The following is an 8,793-nucleotide window of genomic DNA, read 5'->3' as shown; positions in this document are numbered from 1 at the left end:
TGTCACCTAATCGGATGGCTGTTCGATCGGGTGGCACTCCAACGCGTTGAACATGTTGAAAACCGACTAAGTGTTGAAGCATAGTATCACATGATCCTAAGAGTAATTCAAATCGGACAATAGTCCGATCGAACAGCAGTTCGTTCAATACTAGACTTCATGGAATTGTTCAAGTGTGGGGCCAGGTGCTAGCCGATCGGCTGGCCTGGTCGATCGGCTGATTGTTCGATCGGCTGGGCTGTCCGTTCGGACAGCAGTCCGATCGGTCAGCTTCCTGACCTGGTCAGCCTGTTCGTCTAACACTTGGCTGTTCTGATTGTTTGTTGTTATATCGAGGTGTTTTGACCTCAAGTTGAACCATAGAACTCTCGTTCTTACTTGTCCCTCCTGATCGGACAGGATTCACCCAAATCCGGCCGGTGAACTGTTCGAAATAGGGTTTAACGTTCAACCCGAAATCGGTGAACCTCGTGGATAGAATCCAGATCTTGAGTCATGCAACCACCGAAATGATTTGCAAGTCGGCACAAGTTCCGTTTCTATCAGTTTTGAAGGCATTGAGTGTAAAAGAGTTGAAAGAAAGTTTAAAAACCATCTTTCAATCCTTTTCACCGTGTAAATGTTTAGATCTATGAAAGATCCTTGTTTGTTTATGTGGAAATCGGCTAGATCCAAGTGATTCTTAGTGGATTGAAGCCAAACATGAAGTTCTTCAAGAACACCATGATGACATCATCCTAGAACACTTGAATCTTGATGATTTCAGGGTTAGAAATCGAGATTTGAAAGATAGAAAGGTGTAGGAGTGCGTGTTGATCAAGAAAGTACGAGATTTAGGATGAAATCTTACCGGAATTGAGAGAAATCTGAGAAAAAGGATGAGAGCACGAGCTGGTCAGTCAGAGCTTTCCAAAAGTGGTAAAGATGACAATGACAGGGGTATTTATAGGCTGCCAAAAGAGGAAAGGGCTGGCCGATCGGCCAGGCATCCCGATCGGACAGCCTGTCCGATTGGCTGGGCTGTTCGATCGGCCGAGAGCCTGATCGTTCAACTGCCTGATTCGAGTTTTCGGTGCGACGATTTTTTATATTTCGATCTCGATTGCGATTGATGAGAATACGATAGAGTTCCTATTCAAATTACTTTTAATCCCAACCACTATATCTAACATACAATCATCTATATCTCGTGCTATCTCTTCTCCACCAATTATCATGCTTTGATTTCGATTGAGTTTCGATTTCGAGTCGAGTTTCGTTTGATTATCACACACAACATAAAGTAGACACGCACAAGTAACACATAAGGCACACACACACACGTATATTAACACCAAAATTCGCGTAATTCGAGTCTCGAGTTCGATGATGATTAGATTAGCTCGATTATTGATTAATTAACTTTATCGCATTGTTACTTCCTATTATCCATAGTCGTAAAGCGGTTCGCGTCGATAAATAAACTTCGATTAATTCGATTGTAATTAATTACTCCACATAATACAACTAACGTAACATAAACACAAAATAGATTAACTACGGCCAAAGGAGTCAATCTTGACTTTGACTTTGACTTTCGGTAACACGGGGTGTTACAAATGGAGTATAATCTGAGCGGATGGACTCAATTTTACCCGGATGAACCTCAAATTCGGACGAATGAACTAACGAATGGACCTTCTCAACCGGATGAACCTGTTCAAACACTATTTTGGCCTAATGGAGATCAAATTCTAACGGATGGACTATTATATTTTACGGATGAAGTTAAACTCGACCGGATTAAACAGGAAACTTATTTCTTTCAACATAGATGATAACCTGATCATCTTCTCCTCTAAATCTTGTTTCTTAGCTGCTGGGAATCTTTCATGGATTCTTGTTTAATATCATACAACAGTGAATGCGAAATCATCCTCTGAAACCGAAGGATGCTATGTCGTTCCTCTTTGTCTCCGACGAGCCATCAAAAAGTATATCAGAGGTCACTTTATTCATCTCTTTCATCTACAAAACTAAAATCGTTACCAAATCGATAAATAAGATACAAATTTGATTAAAACTGAACCTAATTTAGAGAAATGAAGGAAGGAATCTTAGCCTGAATTCATTTTTAAGCATGATCTTGATCCGAAAAGGTCCACGACCTTTTAGAGATATGCCGGTGCATGCTTTTGAAGTCACCGGAAGGATTGTCTTTAACATGCACAACATATTTAATAAATAATCAACAACTATTAAGTAAAAAATACAATAAATTAAGATAATGTATCCACATCCCTGCACCTGCACACCACTTTATTCATCTCTTTCATCTACACAAAATCGTTAACAAATCGATAAATAAGATACAAATTTGATTAAAACTGAACCTAATTTAGAGAAATGAAGGAAGGAATCTTAACCTGAATTCATTTTTAAGCATGATCTTGATCCAAAAAGTTCCACGACCCTTTAGAGATATGCCGGTGCATGCGTTTGAAGTCACCGGTAGGATTATCTTTAACCTGCACAACATATTTAATAAATAATCAACAACTATTAAGTAAAAAATACAATTAACTAAGATAATGTATCCACAGCCCTGCACCTGCACACCATTGATCTTTTAACTCGTTTGACTTTTAGCGAATCTTTACACAACCATTTTGACTTGTTACCAATAATGTAAAAACTCGCATCGACTTGTTTGCGTTTAAACAGGTTGAACTTGGGACCTCTTGTTCAACAAATTTGCACAAATAAAACCATACCTGATACCTCTACTAAAGCACTAAATCTCCGATCCAGTTTTTCAGACATGTGGAGGGCTTCAGAATGGAACAGAGAGTTGTCCCCAACAAATATAAGCGTTCGGCATTTTAGTTTTTCCAATTCTTGAGTAATGTCAGGTCTCCTGTGAATTGCTTGAAGAAACCTCAACATGTTAATACTTTGCCTATTAACAAAATTAATTTTAGTTTTTCCAGTTCAGAATATTAACAAAATTAATGGATCCGCATATGACATATGTATTATAGCATCTTCTAAAAATCAACAACTTTAACCTCTACATTCAACATCAAACCCTAATCGGATTCTGAACAGAGCGACTAACAGTAACAACACCCAGATTAATTTCACAAAATTATCAAAACCCATCAAATGGGTTTTGAGTTTAATCCAAAAGCTGAATTAGGTATTCATTAAAAATCAATAAAGATTGAATCTTTGAACGCACGAACTCACCTAACTGTTGTTTTTCAAGACTTTTGTTGATCTTGTTGGAGCATCTGAAAAATGAAATTTGGATTGCTGCAAATTCTCCATCAAGGCTGCTATCTCAAGCTGCTTCACCACAGTGGCATGTAATACCTGTAAATACAGGGCTTTTGAGAGACTGAAAGAAAGAGAAGGAGATTTAGAGAGAGATGGATTCAATTTTGGAGCTAGAATCATGTTTGATTAATTTTAGAGATGGATTCAATTTTGGATAATTTTGAAAATGAGTTTTAGAGAGAGAGAGAAAGATTATCCTTTTTATATGTATGTTGTTTAAATTTTGAAACTGGAGCCAAAATTTTGAATGGGTTTGATGCAGATGTTTGAATTTATAACAGATGTTTGGAGGTTTGGAGGGGCAGTGGTTTGAAAAGGTGAATGTGGGAGGCGCAGTGGTTTGATGGCAGTGCTTTGAAAAGGTGAATGTGGGTCAGCTTTGAAATTTAACGTCTTTTAATATTAAGATTTATGATGTAATAATGACATAAGAAAAGCCTTGTTGGACATGCTCTCTAGCTGACACATCGGCTTTTCTTATGTCATTGGGATTTCTCATTTTATAGAAAGTATAGATAGATATCTATAGTAAGATTACAAAAATACCCTTCTATTTAATAACGGAGAGATGATGAAAGGGACACAAACTAAAAAATAGGTAAAACTTAATGACTCATGAGAATTTGGAAAAAAAAGGACTTAAAATTTACAACCATCTCGTCCTTTAAGACTATACGGTGTGTGATGGGGCTTGAAAGTGAGGCGTTATGCGACATGTGGCAGCCACATTAGCCCGTGTTAGAAAAGCGGCGTGGTACAAAAAAGAAAGGAATGAAACGAGGCGTGAAAGGGTGGCGTTATTTGACACGTGACATACACTTTATTATTATTATTATTGCTAGGACTAACTTTAGATTGTTGGGATTTTAAGAAATGTGACGAATATGGAACACCTTTGACTTTATTGAGTGATGAAGAATAACAAATCTTCCTAAGATAATTGATATAATTAGCGCTGCTAAGCTAAGGGACCATCGCTCAAAGCAAACATATATTCAGATGGACAAAATTCGAGAGACCAAATTCGTAATTTAACCCAAACCACATAGACTAAAATTCTAACTTACTCAAAAATAAAACATGGGTATTTCAGGGTCAATGCAACTCAAATTGTTTTACCACGAAGCAATTCAATCCGTAAAATATATTGTGCTCCTTTTTTTTACATTTCCGAATATTGTTGGCGTGTGCATCATATCATCACTTATAGAATTTATTCGGTCACAAAATAAACATTGTAGGCATAATAGCATACAAAAAATGGGAGTTTTTCAACTTCACTTCCAGGTAAAACACTTCCCAGCATAATGATCTAGATAAATGCAGTCTCCTCCATTCGGCTCGGTTGTTGTAAATGAACTTCTGCTGTTGTTTCAAACTCAAAGAAACTTCCCACATGGTTGTACATTATTCATGTTGTATCTCCCACTCACCGAACCGACGCTGATCAGCTGCAAATAAAAGTAAAACTTGCTTTTATAATTAAATTCAAAAGAAAGTCATGCTTGTAAACTGAACTGTATCATATTATACAGGCATGTGACATGCTTCAGGCACTTTATAGTTTACAATTGCTATCTGTTTCCAATTTTAAGGACCGAATTATGATTGAATCAGCTGTCTTAGCGGTTCATTGAACCAGCTGACCAGACTGAATGACTGATCTATAAAACCAGGACCAGATATCGAACCAGTCATCCTATCGATTCACTGGTTCAACTGATCGGACCAATCGATAAAACCAAATACATCTTTCTAAATATGAAAGTTGCAGTTTTAGACAAATAACTAGGACGCGCGGTTTTAAAGCAAGTGTGAATGACAACAACATAATCACCAAATGAAAGATCAAAGAGTGGTTGTTGGTGAATCTACAAATGTTGTGGTTGGTTTAATATTTGGGCACCATGATTGGTCCCATATCGACGGTAGAAGAAAAATAATAGGTTGTGGGGTGATATAAAAAAAACTTAGGGGATGTTATTAAAGTCATGATCCTTCAGGCAAGTTTTGAAGGGAGATGAAGAGTGGTCAACGCTTGCATTTAAATATACAAGATGGGGTGTCCGCCTAAAGCCTGTTACGACAATTGGACACCTCCATTTTTAAACCATCTGATCCCTATCTTATGTTTTTTTTTTTTTTTAATTCTTTTTTATTATTGATTTGAAAAATCGTTTATTTTTAAACTGGTAATGTTTCAATTTTTTTTATGAAAGTTTTTGTTTTATAAACACAAGATATTGTTTCTATCATGAATTTCTATCATCTTAAAAACAAACCATTTGAAACTAAGTATGTTTTAATAGACATTTATCGTCATTTTTATTATTTTAACACTTCAAGCTTTTATTAAAGGAATTGCATTTGTGAAGAATAGAAAAAACAAGAGCTACAATTGTCATTTGTTGAACTGGAATTAAAAGAAATAAAGGACAACTACAACTTGAAAATATTATTATTTGGATGATGCCAGGTGTTGGGCTTAATCTTAATGGGCCAGATTTAGTGGGTTGATTAATTAAGAAGTTTAAGTCCAAAAGTAATCAAGTATGGGTCTGATGCAAATTTTGTCTGCTACAAACTCGTGTGGATAAGGACTCAGAGATATGTTTAGTTCAACCAGAGATATGTTAGGCAAGGATGTAGTGTTCATCATATTGCTATATCAATATTTTTTTATGGTGAAAAAGATTATAAAACCTCATTGCGCTTACAAGGACAAGCAAGATCATCACTTGTTTTATGCGAAAAAAACCCAAGAGGTCGAGCAACACTATTCTTCGAATTTGGTTCGTTGCATCATAAGCAGTAAGCATCATCACATGTCTTATGCTCAATCATATCGGGCATCCTCGCAAACACATTTCTTGCAAAAGTTGTTAAAAGACCGGATTTAACCAACAAGTCACAGAATGCAGAATCGTAGGTTGCCTATTGGAGTATGTATGAGTGTTTCAAAATAATTTGCAATAAAAACAGAAAACGCTAAAAAAATATCATCATGATCCAAATGCATCAGATTTAGGAAACTGAATTAAAAACCTACACAGTGGGTTATGGGCATATTTTTTATTGTTGGGATTTTAAAAAATGTGATTGATATGATATTGTAGAAACTCATAGTACTATTTCATGGTACCAATATGTATTGGCATATTTTTCTCACTCATGGAATCATCAGCTTTTGTGTTAATGTTTTTTTAAATACAGAGCAGATTATTATTTTCCCTTTCTTTCGTTTCACTTCTAATCCTTTCAGACATTTCATCAAACATGTTGTGCTTTATTGAGCTATAAAAAAAATATGAAATCTCTCTAAGATAACCGAAAACTGTTGTGCTTTATTGAGTTGTAAGAAAATATGAAATCTCTCTAAGATAACTGAAAACACTAGCATTGCTAAACTAAGGGACTATCTTTGAAAGCAAACAAATGCTGAAATGGACTATATCTGTTAAATTGTGACCTAGAGATCAAATTCGTAATTTGACCCGATGCAACTCAAAACTTTTAAACCTATACTAAAAACTTACTCGCAATGACCCGTCATCCAATCAACTCAGCAGGGGCGGAACTAGTGTTATAAGAGGGGTAGCACGGGCTATGGCTCAACCCCATATTCATAGTGTATTTTTTTTCAGTTTTATACAAAGGATACCTCTTAATAAATACGAGGATACCCCTAACAAAATAATATGATACTTGATATTATTAAAATCCCAATTTTTTATAAGCCCAAAACTAGTAGAATAATTAAACCCAAAGTAAACCCAAATTAACAATAATATAATTGAAAGGAGACCCAATTGGTAAATGACAAAGCTTAGCCCAAGAACCAAAACAATAAAATAAACCTTTTATAAAGTAAAACACGACGATGTAATGGAACGATTTCAAGCCATGAGAACGAAGATAACAAATCTATTAGGTATTTGTTTATTATTTTATTATGGTGTTTTTTTATTATTGTATGATTGCACAGTAAAAAAAAAGATTTTTTTTGGGATACCCCTGATTTAATGGGTTAGATCCATCACTGCAACTCAGGATACATCCGTAATAATATTTATGTATCAAAGAACACTTGATTCCATTTGAATCAAGGATTAAAAAAAAACTCTAATGCAAGGACTACAAGTTTGAGATCGGCAGGAATTTTAATATCAAAGAACACATCATATCACATCACGAAAACAAAACGATTTAAGCCATAGGGTATATTGTGCATCCTTTTTGTTCCCATTTTTACTTTTCTAATTTTGTTGGCACACGCGTCACATCATCACTTATAAGATTTACCCGTCACAATAAAACTTTGTGCACATAACAGCATATAAAATGAGAGTTTAGGTTGGCAAGTTACCCGAATCTATTCGAATGCAAGTTCTAGAGGTAAGTTCCATATGCATTCACACAATATGGCTCGGTTTTTAAAAACGAACTTTTGCATGTTGTTTCAAACCCAAAAGAAACATCAAGAATTTTGTCCACTGCTAGCATATCCGCAGGACCTCTTCGCACATGGTTGTACATTATGTGTGTCGTATCTCACTCTCACTGGGCAGATCTAACCAAAGCGATCAGCTGCCCGTTGATTTGCAAGTTCCTTTATCACGTAAGTTCTGTTGGATTATTTGTACTATTGATCCCACATCGAAGTTAGAAGAAAATGGATAAAGTGAGGGATGCTATAAAAAGGGACCATGATTGTAGTTTAAAGTCATGATCCTTCAGGCAAGTTTTGAAGGGAGATGAGGAGTGATCATTGCTTGCAATTAAATATGCAAGAGGGGGTGTCTGCCTAAAGCCTGTTACGACAATTGGCACCTCTAATTTTAAACCATCTGATCCCTGTATTTTGTAACTTTTATTTTTCAGTTTTTTTCATGTTTTAACGACTTTGCTTTTTTCTTTAATAAAAGTAAATTCACAAAAAAAGGTTATGTTTGTTGGGGTACACAGGCTCCTGGTTAAACTATGATGGCCGATTGGTAAGGTTTTAATAACATTGTGTTGACCTAGTGAATTAACACCATGGTAACTTAGCATTACACAAAAAAAAAAAAAAAAAAAAAAAAAAAAAAAAAAAAAAAAAAAAAGACCTTATAAATTGACAATAGAAAACCTGAACAGTAAATTTGAAAATTATCCCAACAGTAAACTTCAACACCTCTATATCTAATGATAGGAATTCAAATCAATATCATCAACTACAAGCACATTATCATATCCCACATCTCCGAGTTCTTAAGAAGGAAAGAAATAGTTGTAAGGGTAGAAATTGATAAGTTATCTTTAATAACATACACAAAGTGTTGGGAGTTTTTGATGTTTGAATACCTTGCTATGTATAACAACTTTGACCAAACAAATCCAGTGGACCTTTTAGACAATGGGATACATAGAAATGTTAAGTGAAGATATCACTAAAAGCACCCATTCAATTCATTTGCCCAAAGACACGAGGGTGAA

The 8,793-nt window shown here is 35.4% G+C and overlaps 2 long non-coding RNA genes and 2 other non-coding genes across 6 annotated transcripts; 2 read left to right on the top strand and 2 right to left on the bottom strand.

Annotated features, from left to right (window-relative positions):
- Positions 1–1,481: 1,481 nt before the first annotated feature.
- Positions 1,482–3,549, bottom strand: LOC110936971. Of its 3 annotated transcripts, XR_002590479.2 has the most exons (5): positions 3,229–3,549; positions 2,754–2,906; positions 2,406–2,507; positions 2,287–2,315; positions 1,482–2,196 (listed from the first exon to the last, which is right to left on the bottom strand). It is a non-coding gene; the product is annotated as an uncharacterized LOC110936971 (long non-coding RNA). The 3 variants fall into 3 exon arrangements; XR_002590478.2 differs by having other exon boundaries at positions 1,482–2,315; positions 3,229–3,548; XR_002590480.2 differs by having other exon boundaries at positions 1,482–2,315; positions 2,754–2,896; positions 3,229–3,548.
- Positions 3,550–4,471: 922 nt separating this feature from the next.
- LOC118491093 lies at positions 4,472–7,722 on the bottom strand. The gene is made up of 3 exons (XR_004890335.1): positions 7,685–7,722; positions 6,036–6,187; positions 4,472–4,769 (listed from the first exon to the last, which is right to left on the bottom strand). It is a non-coding gene; the product is annotated as an uncharacterized LOC118491093 (long non-coding RNA).
- Positions 5,334–5,440, top strand: LOC118492004. Its single transcript, XR_004892448.1, has one exon. It is a non-coding gene; the product is annotated as a small nucleolar RNA Z279/snoR105/snoR108 (small nucleolar RNA).
- A 345-nt stretch (positions 7,723–8,067) lies between the features above and the next one.
- Positions 8,068–8,173, top strand: LOC118492003. The gene has a single exon (XR_004892447.1). It is a non-coding gene; the product is annotated as a small nucleolar RNA Z279/snoR105/snoR108 (small nucleolar RNA).
- Positions 8,174–8,793: the final 620 nt, after the last annotated feature.

Source organism: Helianthus annuus, chromosome 4 (assembly GCF_002127325.2).
Source record: "Helianthus annuus cultivar XRQ/B chromosome 4, HanXRQr2.0-SUNRISE, whole genome shotgun sequence".
NCBI classification, from domain to species: Eukaryota; Viridiplantae; Streptophyta; class Magnoliopsida; order Asterales; family Asteraceae; genus Helianthus; species Helianthus annuus.
Note: the sequence above shows the minus strand (reverse complement) of the source record. Positions and strands in the feature narration are given on the sequence as shown.